The sequence below is a fragment of the Oculina patagonica genome, chromosome 1 (genome assembly GCF_052425735.1).
Source record: "Oculina patagonica isolate OP01 chromosome 1, crgOcupat, whole genome shotgun sequence".
NCBI lineage: Eukaryota > Metazoa > Cnidaria > Anthozoa > Scleractinia > Oculinidae > Oculina > Oculina patagonica.
Genome location: NC_135758.1, coordinates 32,788,615 through 32,807,858, shown reverse-complemented (window position 1 = coordinate 32,807,858; position 19,244 = coordinate 32,788,615).

Genomic DNA, 19,244 nt, shown 5'->3' with positions numbered 1-19,244 from the left:
TTATTCTGTCTGGTTATTTTATTTTCATTTACTAATGTGAGTTCTTTGATTTCGTTCTTTACAATTTTAATCATATTTGCGTGATTCAGTATCTGGGAATTTTCATGGTTTAACCTGAAACCTTTAATAACACATTTCTGTTTATTATTTCCATATGTGAAACTGTAATTCTTTGGACCTCCAGAAACGAATGTATTATTTATAGCTTCACCCTCTAACTCATCTGTTAAATCGCCTAGCATATCACCTGTTTCTATTGTCTTACCATTCTGGGATTCAATATACACAATACTATCTGTATCAAAATATAATACCTGTTTATCTAAATAGTCAAGTTTTTCATACAACATTAACCGTGCACTGCTAGTCGTAAAACATGCTACATAGATATTTGTATTATAGCTATTATCAACAAACTGATCTTTATAAGTGTAACTCATCTGTACCATTTCTTCATTTATGAAATTCATGTTTAAATTATCTATTGTATCGTCGAGAACTACTTGATAAAATTCATTTATATCAGTTACGTATTTACATTGATTCATGTTATTTCGTTGACCAAATTTCCCCCAAAGTGAGTTTAAACACATTTTTGCAATGGCTCGTAAACCTGAATTTTCATTTAATTCACCTAATTCAATGTCTAAATTCTTTTTGACTTTATTTCTGAAAATCATCTCGTCATTGTTATTTTTAAAATTATATTTTGTTGATTCAAGTTTTAGCTTCATGAATTTTTTTATATATCCTTTGAATAGATCGTCGGATGAGTTCTCAAAATGCCAAACCTCATATATTTTTATAATTTTATAGCCTTTTTCAATGGCCTTATTGACCTCATCTGTTGTCCATGTGCCTATAAATGCTCGTTCATTTTCACTATGTTGGCATCTTTCTTGTTGTTTTGATTTAGCACATGATATGCACAGAGGGAACATTAGCTTTTCAGCTTTTTCGCATTGGATTTTCACTGGTAAAACAGGATGATATAACCCTTTTGGTGGTAAAATTTTACATTTTATTAGTCCATACCATTTTTTATCGTATTTTTCTGGTGATATTATTTTTTCAGGATGACCTATGGGATATTTTTTGTAGAACTGGACCGACGGGTATAAGGAGCAAAAGTCAACGTATTTTCCACATTCATCTTCTTTGAATTTGTATAAGAGCTTGGAAGCATTAGTCCTTCCTCCAAAGAAAGAATCTCTAGGGTTTAGTGGGGCAACCACTTCTCTATTCCAATCATTTTTATAATATTTTTGAAAACTTTTGTCATTTTTCAACTTGCATTCCCACATTTCAATAAGATTGTAACCAGCAGTTGTTATTTTGTTATTTTTATCTTGTGTTTTATTATACAAAGTACCCATATCACTTTGATTCTTATTATTGATAACATCAGCCTTGTAGCAATCTGGGCATCCATGCCAGAAGCAACCTTGAAATTCATAAATAGTATTTGTAGATGCACAAAAACCATCTACTTTTAATTTGTTATTGTTGCATTTGATAACTTTTTCACCACCTTCCAAGGCATGTTGAATTTTAATTTTATTTTTCTTACTTATGTAATCAAGCCATGCAATACTGACTGCACTATGGTTTTCTGTTTGAACAACATTATCAACCACAGCTATGGTATTTTTTGGCATATAATTACCTCTATAAATAGCCATACAAACACCAGCTATTGTGATGTATTTTAATGGATCGATATTTTCTTGATTCATGAAATCTTGCCTGAATTTTAACATACATCTTCTTAATATATCAACATCTGACCTACAGTATTCAATTATTTCTTTTTTGAAATCGAAAACATAATTTTCATTAACACGATCATCATACCATTGTAAAAATTTTTGTCTATCATGTGATTTCATTTGGTTAAATCCATAATGATTTTTGGAAGGCATCTCTCCTATATAGTTTTGATTACAAATTTTGTTGAAAAAATGTGGGAAATAGCCCTTTTTCAGCTCGTTTAAGCCAAACGTTTTTGGAAACGATGATAAGGGTTGCTGAATAAAATTTAAGCTGTCGATTATTTTGATTCTTAATTGTGGAATTTCCATCATCATAATTTTTGCACCATTGTAAATACAGTAAGGTTTAAAACCATTATCAATACACCATTTAAGAATAAAATGAGAATCGTACCCTTTGGAATTGTGAGCCAGAAGTGTGTATCCTTTATATTTTTCATTAAGAATACCATTACAAAAACTATTAATATCATTGAAGATTGACTCATTACCGTTGAAATCATGACAGATAGCTAAATTAACTTCATGTGTTCCAGTGTTTTGTGTACATTCGAAATCAAAAAATAAATATTTTTCATTATACGTTTTGCATGGGTAACAATAATCTTTTCGAGGTATGTTTTTATTTAATCTGCAAGGGGTTTTGTTATTTTTGATGCAATTTCCTCCCTTGCATTTTATTTTTTTCATGAAACATTCATGTTTGTTCTCACAATATTTATTGCAATTATTACACATTTTGAAACCACATTTATGTATTTTTATATATGGTTTTAGTATGATTTGATTGCATTTTAAGCATTTTGCAACACTGCTACATACTGCCTCATCACCATCTTTTATCGATCGATTACTTGTATGGTTTTTGAAACAGCTGTCACCATGAAATACACGATTGCATTGCTTACATGTAATGTCTTTACCGTTACATTTATCTCCATTTGGGAAATATTTAAAGCAAGAAAGGCATTTTTGGGGGCATTTGTGTTTATCACGTCTTGTATAAGCTTTTTTGCAACTATGACAGTAATATGCTACATTTAGAAAAGCTGTCATTGATTTTATGACATCAAAATGATTCCGTGTTTTGTATAAATAAATTTTGTCAATTCTACCATTATTGGCTGTATATATGATTTCATTAAACTGCTCAGAATCGATAATGTTAATCTCAATATCTAAATGTGATGCAAAGCTATTTACATCTTCTAAAGTATTTCCATACTCGTTAATTTCAACATTAGCATTATTATGAAGTTCTTTTGCTTGAATTTCTTGTAGTTTTCGGCTTTTATTGAATCCATCTTTCAACTGAGTTGTGGTGTAATTCTCAGGGTGTAAATTAGCATAAGCTGTTACAATGGCTCTTGCTAAGCATAATGTATCATTATTTTTTATCGTAATAATACATTGTTTTCTATTCACTGTTTGTTTTGATAAATATAACCGCCCTTTTCCTGCAGGTATTTTAACAGATTGAATAATTATTTTGCAATTTTCTAAATCTATTTCTTTATACTCCAACGTATTGATTATATCTGAAAGTTGATTTAACTTGAAATCAGAAACTTTTAACAATTTTGTTGAGATAGGATGATCTAATTTATCATTTGAAATTACCAATCTGAATCTATCATTACCTTTTAACTGCCTTTTCTTTATTGTCATTTCAACCATTTTTTCAAATACACTGAAAACATCATTTTTATCACCAATGAAATTTTTGCGTACATTTATTTTAAATTCGTTAGTGAAAGCATTGAATTTTTTATTAACCGTATTCCCAATTTCACTTATTTTGAATAGAGGTTGATCATTAGATGTTGTATCAAAAATGTTGTCATCGAAATTGAATTCATTTGAGACATTAGTTCTTGGCATTGGAACTGGTTTTTTGGTCCTTGGCATGGAGACAGGTTTGTAATCATCCCTAAATTCTAATGGTGGAAGAATTATGTTGTCTTCATAATCCTGAACCCTCTGTTTTACACTCTTACGAGGAGTTGGGATTGGGGGTCTCGGCTTGTAAACTCTTGGTTGGTTTGCTTTTAGTGATAATACTAGTTTTATGAGTTCAGTTTTAGATAATTTTTCTAGATCTAATTCATTCATATTAATATATGAGATATTTTTTTCCATTTTTGTGTACTATATAAAATTACCATTTCTTTAAGTCCTTTATAGTAAAAATTATTTTTTAGATTTTTTTGGTGCGTTTAAAAGATAATCAGAAATAAATATATTTTTGGTTACCTAAGGCAACAGATAACAGCAATTCATATATACTGTGCTATACAATATATAATTATATAATATTGCTTTCTATGTTTTCAGCTGGTATTATGTTGTATTGGTCTTCAATAGCCTTGATAACAGTATTTTTAATATGCTTCTTGGTCCTCATGTGAGAGTGCTTTCCAGCGAGCGTGTAGTCATGTTGACATGCATCACATATCCATGATTTGTTTAGCATATATCTGGTCTTGCTTTCCTTAATAGCGTTTTGTCTGTCTTCTTCATTATCATATTTTTTATTTCTTCCCATTTATTATATACTATATATTTATTTTCTTAAGTAGTTTTTAGTGCGTTTATTTTTGTATAGTTTAATTATGACTTAAAAATATAGTATTTTGTTTTATATATATATAGTTAAGATATGAGCGAAATTGCAATCGGTGATAAAATTTATATGTTGCATCCTATTTTTAGCCTATATGCAAGCACTAAAGATGGGCATGTAATTAATATCGTAAATAACAAATCATTAGTATCACACTTGGGAAAATCTAGAGAGCCTATGATTAAGGTCCGTGTACATAAGCAGGTTGGTTATAATACTATTAAATTATCTGATTTTATATACGAATGTTTTTATGGTCTTATTTCTGCTGATATGATGCTTAATTTCATTAATAATGATAAAACAGATGTCAGGTTAGACAATCTAGAGCTTGTCAATAAAAAAGAGCATTTATCTAAAAAAAATGTAAAACATATATTCCATATTATTTGCCCAAATTGTCATATCACCTTGTGTAATTCATGATAAAATATGTACTAGATAAACAGTCAACAGATAACAAATTTAATTATATACTGTCTACCAATATATAATTAAATATGGAAATTCAGATGCGTATCCCACTGTTAGTGACATGATTAATATTTAAAATGCTTCTTGAATGTTCTATGGGTAACAGTCCAAGGTTATGAGAAGTCGTATGATTTCCCTCAAGCAATCATATTACGGCAAGTAAGAATTCTTTTTATTATAAACCTTTCAAGTAAAATTTACCCAAAAAGTTTATTCTGAAATTTACTGCCCAACAAACCAAAATGGAAACCAAAATGGAACCAAAATGGAAACCAAAATGGAACCAAAATGGAAACCAAAATGGAACCAAAATGGAAACCAAAATGGAAACCAAAATGGAACCAAAATGGAAACCAAAATGGAAACCAAAATGGAACCAAAATGGAAACCAAAATGGAAACCAAAATGGAAACAAAACCAAAATGGAAACCAAAATGGAAACCAAAATGGAAACCAAAATGGAAACGATTTTTTTACTCAAAAAGTTTATTATAAAATTTACTGCCAAAAACAGCTGTGCCGTGAAGTTATGTGTGTTATATATATATAATGCTTTGTAATTCTGAAATCCACGATGAATTAAAAATTTTAAAAGAATCTATATGCCCTTTCTGCGATCAACTATTGATAGAAGGTAACAAGGATGCTGAACCATGTTGTAGTAAGCAGGATATGTCAAATCAAAACGGTATAAATGTTTGTATTAATTGCGGTTTGGTTCATGGTTCTATTTATTACAATGAGTATTTTGATTTTTACGAGAACAGACACAAAATATGGCGTAAAAGCATCTATCATCGTAAATACCATATTGAGAATGTTTTAAACGATTTATGTATTAAAAATGGAGTTCAATTGTCTCATAATCATCGCGATAAGATTTACAAAGTGTTTCATGAGATCGATACTATTCTTCCATCTATAAATAAAAGAAGAAAGAGGATGATCTCAACGAAATATATTATAAGACAGTTGTTTAAAATGCTCGGTATACCATACAATTTCATCTGTGTTACTGAATCAAAAAAAACGCGAGCTTTTAATGATCGGTATTGGGGTGAGATTTTAGCATTAAAATCGTCCCAGATCGCACGGATTATTCGGTAAATTTATCATCATACTTGAGCAGATATCGATCGATTATTGGACCGGTATCGCATATGTAGTCGTCAATGCTTTTCATTGTATTTAGGATGCTAGACGGATTATAATTGCCACTTCTCATAGCGCCTTTAATAGAGTTCAAAAGGTGTTGATAGCTTTGGTAAGCATATATGGAGTTATGAATTTTTAGTTCGAGATTCTTATGTATCATCAAAGCCTGAATCAATAATGAAATTGTTGATATTGTGATCAAAGCAATGCCACCAGTCGCTATAGAGGAGGCGAATCCGCTTGATGCAAATATGATAGACAATGAATTCCCTAATAACTTCCATTTTTTGAAACGTTTAACAGCCTGCTTATAAGCCCAACATTTTCGATGATATGTTTGATAATAAGCTTTCAACTCTATAATTTGGTCTTCAGTAAGTTCGCTTGATATATGGTTCCATGTAAATATGCATTTTCGATGTTTAGTCATATATATTAGTTATATATGATTTTTTTGCTTTATTATTTTGTTATTTTACCATTGCGCTTGTTCTTTATTGTGTAATACAGCTTCCTTATGTTTTGAATTAATCTCTCAATAGAATCAATAATATTGCTAACCAATTTCACTGTTTTCATATAATTTAATTAGATAAAATCGTTGGAGTTAGATAATTTATTGGAAGAATACAGCCTTTGTTTTATCTAAAAATTGGATTTTATGGTACTCTCTACCATTTATCGGATATGCAGTTTTACTAAAAGCGATTCTTTGTACATAGTAATCTGAACTGATTTTAATGTTGGATGCATTGATATTAAACCTAGACAATGTTTGATCAATACTCATAGCATTATTGCAAACAGCGATTCTAAATTGATTTCCTATTTTAGTATACCAGAGATTCAAATATTTATCAAAATATGTTCCTCTTATTTGCTCTGTATATGAATCTAGATCATAATCGATGAATAGCTTATTATGCTCCACTTTAACCCACGGAAAACTAAAACTATCACCCTCGATAAATTCAATTTTAATCCTTTTATTATCACTGGGCTTATAGTCATATTTAAATGCCATATATATAGTCCAGTCATTGGATTCAGTGATATTTTCATTTAAATTAATTTCGAAACCACTCATAAAGCCGTTTTTTGGATCAAAATCTGCTAACAATTTTGTGGGATTAAAGACAAGATTGCCATTTAATCCAGACACTACAGCACCGTTACTATCTGACATGATGAATTCAGATGGATCCGTTAGATCATAAAAATACTCGAAAATTTTATGGTAATAGCTGATGTTTCTTTTCTTATCCATTTTTAATTCAAGATCAGACTTCAAATTGTCCCGAAAATTTTTTAACTGTTCAAAATTAACAGCTTGGTCATTAGTAGTAGCTGGTTTAATACCATAAATAGCCTTTGTTTTCATATCAATCGATGCATTGAAAGCTATTCTATCATTTTCAACATAATATAGCTGATCGTATATCCTAGGATCAACGTTACTCTGATAACCTTTTATTCCATAAATCACGATATATGTTTGTAATTTTGGGACATATGCGTTCCCTGATTTCATCTTTAAAACGATATCAACATAGAGATAATTATTAGGATGTTGCTGATATTTATTAATTTGTGCTATTGTTCGACTATATCCATCATAAACTCGCGTAGTTGATTTGTCGATGTTGTCGATTGATGATACAATATCGATATCTAGACTATCATGATCTATTTCAGCTGGAAAAAATAGCTCGAAAACCATTGTGTATCGATTGATTGGTAAACTATATACATTGATACCTAATCTGCTTGAGTAGTATCCTTTATTGCTGTCAAGTACCAGCTTACTGTCTACAACTTTCGTATTGATCTTATGGTATGAATTCGGATGATCGATTAAACTGCCTAACTTTATATCATCTTCCTCGCTTAATTGATTGATACTATCGGCCATTATATGGGCAAACGTGTTTTCTTGGCCAACGGAAGTTATATGACTGCTATCAACATGATCAAGCATATATTTTTTGTTTACAGCGTCTGTATCATTGGTTGGGTTTTTTAGATGGGTTATATTATACCCACCCATATGGAGATTTGCCTGCATCATGTTACTACCGTGAATATCAAGCTTGCTTAGAATTTTTTGAGTCAAAACGCGTCCTACGACCTTCTTTAAAAAACTGTTATCAACGTACGATTTGTCTGCTTTGTTTTGAAGGCTTTGAGCTAAGACACCTCCTGATTTCTTCGTTAAATATGTATTATCAGCGTACGATTTGTCAGCCTTAGTAGCAAGTTTGGTATCAATTTCAGTCCTTACTTTGTTATCCTCAACACTAACATAGCCTACGTTTGGTACAGATCGATCGTTATATAAACTTGGATAATACACTTCGGTATTTTGCAATGAAAGGCCGGCACAATCAAACACTGTTTCATTTCTGTTCTTTTTAAGGAAGAATTGGTTAAGATATCGTTTATTTACGGCCGTCTCGAGATCCCTTGAATAATTTTCAATTGAATCATCAATCGCAACGTCATCAGGCGTTTTTAGCCCTATTACTCTCTTTTTATTCAAATTGAAATTACCTTCAGGCGTAACATCAAAGCCGACTCCTGGGTCACCCTTTTCACCTCGAGGGCCTTTAATTGGTGTAATATTAGTGTTATTTGATTGTAATAAACCGTTTGAGTAACTCATATTATATCAATCAGTTATATTATATTATATTTTTTCATTGAAATTCTTAGTTACGAATTTTCGTGGCTTATCAATATATAAAAAGCTAAATGGGTCTGCAGTTGCTTTGAGATAGTCGTTTTTACTGATTCCAAGTTCTCTGCAAATCATTCCTTGTTCATTATTAGATGGGAATTCGAAAATACAGTGATGAGTACAATTTAATCTGATTGTTTTATCGGTATTATAATAGCTTTGAGATAAATAAATGCAACTGCAATTTTTATTTCTTGAATTTGTAAAATAGTTGCGTATTTCGCTATCATTTTTTGATCCCGTATTGAGATAATCGTCAAAGATGACTAGTTTTTGGCCTTCATCTGATATTTTATCAAGCGGTATTATTTTATCATTACTTGCTTCAATAACAGAATAACCAGCCTCTTGTTTAATGGGTTCAAAGGTATTGAAAAGATGTTGATATTTTGATTGTTGAAGATTTTTCCCATACAGATATATTTTATCATAAAACAAAAGCCGGTATATCATATCAAGTAAAAGGTTTGATTTACCTCCGCCTGATGGAGAAGAAATCAGCATCCGGAAACATTGATTTGGCATGAAATCGTATAGTTGTCTAAAGTTTGAGGCCATATCGTCTTCAGTGTCATAATTCGGTATTCTCATTATATTATATGGGTATATTATTTTCAGTTCAACAAGGTGTTAAACACGGTGTACATCAAGGTGTTAAACGCTATGTTAAATGTTGATTTTTATATTCAATTTTCATTTTTTATGTAACGTAATAATATAAAATAAAATGAGTTTACTTAGATGGAAAGAGCTTGCAAAGAGTAAATCTGATTTGGGCGATAAAATCAATTATGTTAAAAATGCAATCACACAAAATAATATCGGTCAGCAGACAAGCCAAGAGTCATTTTCGAAGGTATTCAAACCAGTGACAAGTAAATTAGATGATGTAATTAAAAGTAATTTGCAGATAGCAAAAGTACCCAAAAATCGTGTCAAAAAGGGGATGAGAGGTGAAATGGAAGCTCCAGATTACTATCCTGAAGTTGATCCTTTTGAGGATATGGACGTAGATAATTTATTTGATGAGCCTGTAATGCCACAAAATGAAAAACAGATTGTACCGAAACCACCAACATATGAAGAATCTTTAAAAGATCTTTTAGAAGGAAATAAGGAGATTTATGTTGATCCCCAATATTTTCCTGAATATGAAGATGAATTACCTCCTGAATACGATGAGGATGAAATTGATTATGCTTTAGATGCTGATGATGAAGTAAGTGAAATACTAGAAGACGTTGGTATCGACGATTATGATGTAGTGCAAATGAAATTAGATCAGCCTGAAATGACACCAAAGAAAACCAAGAACTATCTTAATAAGATTTTAGAGAAAGCCAAATATAAACGGAGACAATTGAAAGGTTTCAAGGCGAATGTTACTAAAGAATATAATAGGGGAACTATATCTGAAGCGGAAAGACAGATTAAAAATAAGAGAATAAGCAATGCAAGAGTTGCATTAAATGACTACATCAATCATTACGAAAGTAAAGCCAAAACGATAAAAGGTTCTGGTATTCGAAAAAATCAGAAAGGTGGAAATGTTATATTTTTTAACGATGTAAAACAGCTTCTCAAAAAATTGGAATTGATCATCGGTTCAATAAACGCAGGAAACACATCAGTTAAAATGCGAAATATGGGAGTCGCTATATTAGACACACTTTTAAAAAGGTCTACTATAAATAAACAACAATATAAACAGATATATAATCTGTACTTTAAAGTCTAATTTATGTAACTGTATTATATATATGGATCGTGAGTTAGTATTATCATCATATAGTGTTAAAAATCAAGGGAATAACACTCCTCAAAATTTTACAACTAAATTCAACAGGCCTATAACATTGGATAGCAATTACCAATATATGATAGGTCTCAATCGTATTATTAACATGTCATTTACATGGTTTAATGTAAATCCCTCATATGGTAATCAGCTGATTAAATATAGTTCAGATAATGGGAATAAATTTGAAGACATAACTTTCCCTGCAGGTGTTTGGAATTATTCTGAATTTGATGAATATATTAAAGAGATTACTAAGACGGGGGATGATGATAACCCTATATATCCCATCTCTATTGATTTTGATTCAACAACATTCCGAGTCACAATCACTTTATCTCAAAATTATCAACTTGATTTGACGCATAGCAATTTCAACGACCTTATAGGGTTTGATAAAAAGGTATTAAAGGATGCGGTTAATATTGGTCCAAGAGTCCCAAATCTAAGCCAAGATACCGATATATTAAATGTACATTGCGATCTAGTCAATACTTCTTTAGTCGATGGCGAAGAGTCGGATATCATTTATACTTTTTCGACCAGCGTACTACAGCCGAGTTATTCGTTTACAATCGAGCCTCGTAGGGTCACATATAACCCGGTTAATAAGCAACAGATAAGTAGCATTCGAATATACATCACAGATGGGAAGAGACGGTTAATTAACCTGAATGGAGCGGATACGTCTTTTTCATTAATTTTGAAAAGGATAGAATAATATAACATAATAGTATATAATGAAACCATATGAATTCAAGAGGTTTTACCATCCAAAATTTGGTAAATTTGTATATAAGCACAAAGGGTCAGGGATTATCGTTGATAACATTTTCAAACCGATGAAGAGTGTTATGTCGTCTGTTGTTAAAAAAATTGTCAAGCCCTTAGGTAAGAAGGCAATAAAATCAGGTATTTCTCATGCAGGTGATAAACTGGGTAAAAGGGCATCAGAAAAAGCCGGAGACCTTATAATGGAAAGGCTAAGGAATATGAGGAAGGGAAATGCTGGGCAAAAGTCACTATCCCCAATCTTACAGAAAGTAAATGCCTCACCTGTCAGACACCAACAGAAAAATGAAAGTACTGATATGATCATTAATAGATTAATATCAGGATCAGGTGTAAAAAGAAGGCGTTGAGTAAAATGAATAAAATGATTAAAAAAATTGGTACATAATTGCAAAATTATGTAACATAATAATATATGTCTTTTAGAACAAGCGAATACTTACAGAGATATGAGTTGGTTCGATTTCAACTCGATGATGTAATTCGAGTCCCAGCTAACGGTCAGCACCAACTTAAAAACGGCTATAAGTTCACGATTAACGATAGAAGTTCATTCTACGATTGGTATAATGCGTATTTCGAGGTGCAATTTCAGGTGCAAATGTTAGCTGATGGAGCAACCACGGGGGCGAATCGTATCACAGTTATTAATGGAGCACATTCATTGATTGCCCACATGATGATTAAATCAGCAGGAAAAATCGTTTATGATACCGATAATCTCCATAAAGTTACTTTCGTTAAGAATCTCCTCGAATATAGTGACGATTTTAGTCGTTCAGTAGCAAAAAATAGTCTTTGGTATCTAGATACCGACCATAGGATAGCAAATGCTAATCAGAATGCAGGGTTTGAGGCTAGGCGACTTTTGACGACAGGTCTCAATGATGTCAATGTTGTTATACCTCTAAATCGTTACAGTTTCTTTGAAGAGCTGGAAGGTCGAATGTTACTCCCAATGCAACTCCAATTCAATATACAGTTACAGAATGACGCCGAATTACTTAAAAAGGCCGATGATGTAGCTGATGGACGAGTGGTCCTTAATAGATTCCTTCTATGGGTCCCAAAATTGACTCCAAAGGACAGCCTATATGATAAGTTTGTTAGTTCCTTCTTGGTAAAGAACACTTGGACGTATATGCGCGAAATGTATGAGGTTTCCGCACCAACGAATAGCAGTGGATTCTTCCAGATCTCATCCAGTATTGATAATGTTAAGGCTATCTTTGTATATCTACAACGAGCTAAATCAAACAATGCAGATGAAAATCCCTATGAATTTGATACCTTCAATATCAATCTTGACCGTGGGAATGGTAGTTATTTGACAACATGCCGATTGGAATACGGCAACGGAGTGTTTTATCCTGAGACCGAATATGATAGTGAGTCCAAAGTTAGGATCTTCAATGATTTGATGTCTTATGGTATGAGAAAGAATGATTACAACAGCGGTACACAACTCAACTTGGCAAATTACAACTCTCTCTATCCTATTATCTTTTTTGATTTATCATATCAAGCAGAGCGAGTAACTAGAGACCCAAAGCAGTTGATCTTCAGATATAAACTAAACGCTAATAGTGCGGGAGATAGTCCTTTCAACGTCCATGCCATCGTTCTTTATGATGAGACAATCGTCATTGACAAGGTGGGGAATGAGCTGGTTATTGTATAAATCAATCAATTGAATATTATGTATAAACCATTCTATTTTGTATACGTTTTATAAACAAGAAATTATATAACATATAATATATATACAAGTAATGACAACTTATCACTCTCATAAAGTGAATCTGTCAGAAGGACAGCGAAGGAAGCTTTTGACTGCTTATAGAAATAAAAGTGAGATCACTATTCGCTTAAGCAATTCAGATATGACTGGCAATGACAGTTTAATGCTAACTCAACGACAAATCAATAAATTGAATAAGGCTAAGAAGTTAGGTGTTGGATCTTATTTAAACATCTCAAAGGCACAAATTCGAAAGGTCATTAGGGTCGGTCATGGGGCACCGCGGATTGGTTTTCCAATGATTGGAATAAGTGCTATGAAAACGAAAACAAGATCAAGAAGGTCAACAACTAACAAATCAACAACTGATAACACTTCAAAGAAGGATGGTGGAAATATTAGACTACCAAGTAAGAAAGATGTATTAGCTTACACACCGCCACCATTCATTGGTTCTTGGGATGAATATGATAAATTTCTTAGAACAGGTGGATTGGTGCTTCCAAAAAAAAAGATCTTAAAACCGAAAAGAAAGTAAGAAAGCCAACATTCCATAAGAATATACCAATGAGTAATTTTGATTTAATAAACTGGTGTTTATATTTGAATATACCGATAAAAAATGTACTAATGAGAGACGAGACTGTGCCACATAATCACAAATTAGGAATATTCATTTACAATCTCCAACCGTCATATCTGAGTGGTAGTCATTGGGTTGCAACTTATGTAAAAGATAAGGTAATCAATTATTTTGATAGTTTTGGTATGCCTTCATTTCAAAAAATAGTCGATCACGCAAAAAAGAAGAATTTAACATTGCTACATCAAAACAATCAGATACAGAATATAAATACAACCACATGCGGATACTTCTGTTTATACTTTTTGAATGAGATGAACCATGGGAATACGTATTCTAATTTGTTGGAAGTGTTTGACATATATGACACAATGAAGAATGAGAAATTCATTCAACATTATTTCAGAAATATATAACTTATATATATATATGGTTAAATCGTATTGTGTACGTGAAAAAATAAAAACTAATTCAGTTCCTAATTCTGAAAAATATATGAGAACAAAAAACAATCGTTTAATACTCAAATCGAAATGCGTTTCTTGTGGTATTACTAAAACCCGTTTTGTTAGTGAGAAAAAAGGGCGTGGAGTAGGTGAAACGATTAACAAAAAGGTCGGCGAAAAGATTCCAGGGTTTCAACAGGCTCAAGACTTAGCATCGGCTATCATGGCAGTTACCGGAGGTGATAAAGATCTATTTAAAAAATATTGGCGCGGTGACTTTGCTAAAGGTATATTTAATAAAAAAAGCGGAATTCAGACATCTAATTTTTGGAAGCCTGCTGGTGCATATACAAATGAAAAATTTAATCCATCATGTAATTACACAGAATATAAAAACGGCAAATGGGTTAATCATTATTGTGATTAATATCTAACATATAATATATATGTGCCTGTCATACTGCGTTTCATGTAATAAAAAAACAAATTCAATCAATACTAAAAAAGTAAAAGCAAAGAATGGCCGACTTATGGAAAAATCAATTTGCTCAATCTGTAAAAACAAAAAGAGTAAATTCATCAAAGGTGAAGGTATCGATATCCATAAAGCTATTTTAAAAGTAGCACCAAAAAAGGGTTTTGTAATGCCTGGTCATCGTTATACAGGTCCTGGTAATCCTTTAGAGAAACAGGTAAAGTGGGATCAAAAAACAGGTAAAATACTGGAGATATATGAAAAACCAACAGGAAAAACGGACGCCGTGAGCATGCAACATGACGTGGATTACTCAGTATGTGCAAACAAACCATCAAAAAATCAGGTTAAATGCAAAAACGAAGCTGATAAAAAGATGGTAAAAGCCCTTGATGCTATCCCATGGAAAGACAGACAATGGGGTCATGCTATTGCAAGGAACACTATTGCTACCAAGGCTAAAGTAGGTATGGGTGTAAAACAAAAGAAGACAAAAAACGGAAAACGGCGTTGAGTAAAAATGATTGGTCTCAACAATTAGCCGATGAGTTACATAAACCAATCAGACGAAAATTTAAAACTAGAAGAGTAATATCAAATGGAATTGACGACATATGGTCTGCTGATTTAGTTTTTATGGATAAACTTTCAAAATGGAATAAAGGTTATAAATATCTATTGACTATAATTGACGTATTCAGTAAATTCGCTTGGGCTATTCAATTGAAAGATAAGAAAGGTGCATCAATAACTAACGCTTTCAACAATATTGTCATTAATGACAAGCGTAAACCTGAATATCTCTGGGTCGATAAGGGATCTGAATTTTATAACAAAACATTCAAGGAATGGCTAAAGCAAAATGATATTAACATGTATTCCACTTTTAATGAAGGTAAAGCTGTTGTTATTGAGAGATTTAATAGAACTTTGAAAAATAAAATGTACAAACAGTTTACTATTCAAGGTAATACACAGTATCTTGAAATACTTCCAAAAATAGTAAAAGAATATAATAATACAAAACATAGCTCTATCAAAATGACACCCACAGAAGCTTCAAAGAAAAAGAATGAAGGAACTGTTTACTTTAACCTATACGGTGATATGGAGCCATTAAAACAGCTAAACCAAAATTCAAGGTTGGTGACAAGGTCCGAATATCTAAGTATAAACGAATTGTTTTCGATAAGGGTTATACACCGAATTGGAGTGAAGAAATGTTCGTAATTACTAAGATCCAACATACTAATCCCATTACATACAAAATAAAAGATCTGAATGATGAAGAAATAAAAGGTAGCTTTTATGAACCTGAACTGTTGAAAGCAAAGCAGGATGTATTCAGAATTGATAAAGTGATCCGTAGAGACTACAAAAAGAAACAGGCTCTTGTCAAATGGAAAGGATATAATGATGATTTTAATAGTTGGATACCAATCAAGGATCTACAACATATATAAACGCACTATTAATGATATAAATAATATGTGATACAGTAATATATAATGGATAATAGAGCTGAGTTTAACAAGATGTTAAATGTCTTATTTAAGCATTTAAAACCAAACGCAAGTGATATAGAAGAATTAAAAAGTATAATCAAAATTTGTAAAGAATTAGGCTTTTCCAGAGACGAAACTTGTGCTATGTTTCGTTATAAAAGTATGAGTGATAACTTGTTAAACATTCAGCGTTATCACATGGAAAAGGTAATATATAAGAATTTTTATAAAGATCGTAAAAGAGATGATCAAACGCACTAATATGCAAGATTTTTAAAAAAGAGTATAAGAACTATTAAGCCAAATGCCACAAACAAATAAATATAATTGATCATATAAAATAAAATTTTATATGAACAAGATTTTCTCTTTTATTTTATTTTAGAAAATAAAAAAGAAAAGCTCCGCTAGACTCCATAGCTTGAATCCATAGCTAGAATCCATAGCTTGAATCCATAGCTTGATTTAAACGCACTTCCAATATTTTTTAAAAAGAGTATAAGAAGTTTTTTGATAACCAAATCTAAAACCAACTTTGAAACCAATTTGAAAAAATAATACATTTAAGAAACAATTTTGACTAAAAAATGAAAGTTATGATTGGTTGACATACTAAACATAGGGCAGATGTTCAAGGTGTTTAAATATTAATAATGAGACAACTCAGCGGGGTATATACCTGATTTTCCATATTTTAAAAAGAGTATAAGAAGTTTTTTTTATTTTGAACCTAGGGTTGAGTTAGGGTTGGTTTTTCAGGCTTGTGTCAGTTGTTAAGATAAGGAGCAAATATAATATTTTATTATATTTGATCATAAGTTTCATGCATTTTATAAATAAAATACTATGAAACGCTCCGCTTGTAATCCAGCGCAAAAATTCAGTTTTTGATTCTAATATTTGATTCCAATATTTGAATCCATTTTTGTCCCATATTTTGTATCCAGCACTGGAAGTAGTGATGTACTACATCTCTAAGGCAAATTTGCCTCAGAGTGTAGTACATTACTACTAACGTTCATCTTATTTCATGAATTACAAATTGAAGGAAGTTCGGGAAAATGTGTCAAACAGTTATAAACGTTATTTCTAGACTTTTTAGAACGATAGAACTAAGCTTTACCTTTTGAAAATGAAGTACTGAACACCTTGAACGCAGGCTAAAGTTGTTTCTCTGCAACATGGCGAAGGAGCGTGCTTTGAATCCAGTCGTAACATTTTACGGAGCACGAGCTAAATTCTTTTGTTTCCACTGAAAAAATCTGTGAAATGTAGAGAAAAATGTCACAAGTCAGTAAAGGAACTTATGTTAAAACAAAAGCTTGTACATAAAACACATTCCGGGCTGAAAACGAAGTTTTCTTTAGCGCGCTGATTTAAGCGCGTTAGTTTTCTTCGGCGCGTAACAATTTTCTTTCCATGTTTTAAAATAGCAAACAATCACTGACCTTTTACCTCCTCACTTCCTTCCAACTGTTCTTAAGTGTTGTTGAAGGTTGTCAGGACTTGAAATAAGTTGTAAGAAGAACTAAACATGAACTTTTAAACAGAGTTTCATGTTTGGTGTTGTTTGTCATCTTTTGCTGAAGTTGAATGAAAAAATTTTGCAAACTGCGCCTTTTACCATTCATCTCGCGGGTAAATACTCGTTGTTGATTGGTTGTTTCATTGCACGGGCTTTCCTGTCAAAGAGCTAATGAGCTGTCATTGTTCGCACAAAACGTGAATTAAATCGCTTTGTAACTGTTTGTTTTGTAATTTTTGCGTGAAGCTATATTATTTTTAAAAAGAGTGTAGTGGTATTAACAACAGGCTTTTCAGTTCTTTCGACTGTTTGGCCTTCACAGGACAAAAAGACTTTACGTTAGATCCGTCAATAGCCCTTATGCATGTTTACGTCAGAATGGCTTGTTTCACCACCAAGCCTCGCTTTCGAAGTGCAAACTTGTAAATTTTATCATGAACGAATTCCCAAAGCAGCAAAGTTGAAAAGAATACCCACGTGAAAACTGCAGAAGGTGGCAGTGGGTTGAGAATAATTTGCGTAAACGAGGCTTGGTGGTGAATTTTGAGCATATGAATTTATCATGCATAAGGCCTATTTGAAGTGAAGTCACTCTATCCCACGTGGGCCAGTTCTGACATTTGATTGGTTGGAGTAGTATACTGTTGGAAAACTAAAAAAAAAAAAGTAAAAGTGAACTTAAGTTGTTCAACTACCTACTTTCAAGCACTTATTATTGTTATTTTACCCTTTGTTTATATAGGAAGTTAACTTTGGAAAAACTATTAAACCCGCGACATTCTACCCGCGACCCGCGACATTTTACCCGCGACACGCGCTGATTAGACTATCTCACCTCAATTAGCTAATTAAACACGCGCGTTTTTTTTACGATTGTTTAAGTTTTGGCAAAATATAATAAGCTTTCTATGATAAGCTTCCTTGTGCATAAACTGTCAAGCAAAACTTATTAGAAATCTGTTACGCCGAAAACTTTTTCAAGAGTCCAAGAGCTTCATTTTCTTGATATTCCGATGAACAAAGAGTATTGCGACTTCAGAACGGAAACTTACTCCTCAAAAGAACATTTTCATTTGTTTACACAAGCAAATAAAAACGTGTTTGACTGATCTTGACAGAGAAAACTTTCTGTTTGCAAAGCACTTTCCCGGGAAAACGTTTTCATGTGTATAGTAAATAAGAGGTTTGTCTTTGGGCCTTATCTTTCTGGGAGATTGCAGGAGCTAAGATTGCCAAGCTTATCGATTGTTTCCTGTTTTAAATGTTATCATCCATTTATACTCCATAATTATTAATTCTTATAATTTGTACTCTCTCCTCCGCAGAGGCCTCTTTCGTGGGGGAAGGCGAAAAAACACGGGGGGAGGAAGGCGAAAACGCGAAAAATGAAAAAAAGGGGGAGCGCGGGGGACGACGGGAAGGGCGAAGGAGCGGAGGCGAGGTCTCGCTCCCTTCCTTTCCCCTTCCCAGTGTGCCCCGCGCGCTTTCGTTTCGATTCTCTCCAGGCTCCGCGCGCTTACTTTTCACCTCTCCCCGTTCCTCTCCCTATTTCCCAGCCCGAATCGCCCGAAACACGAAAGAGACCTCTGCGGAGGAGAGAGTAATTTGTATATTTTTT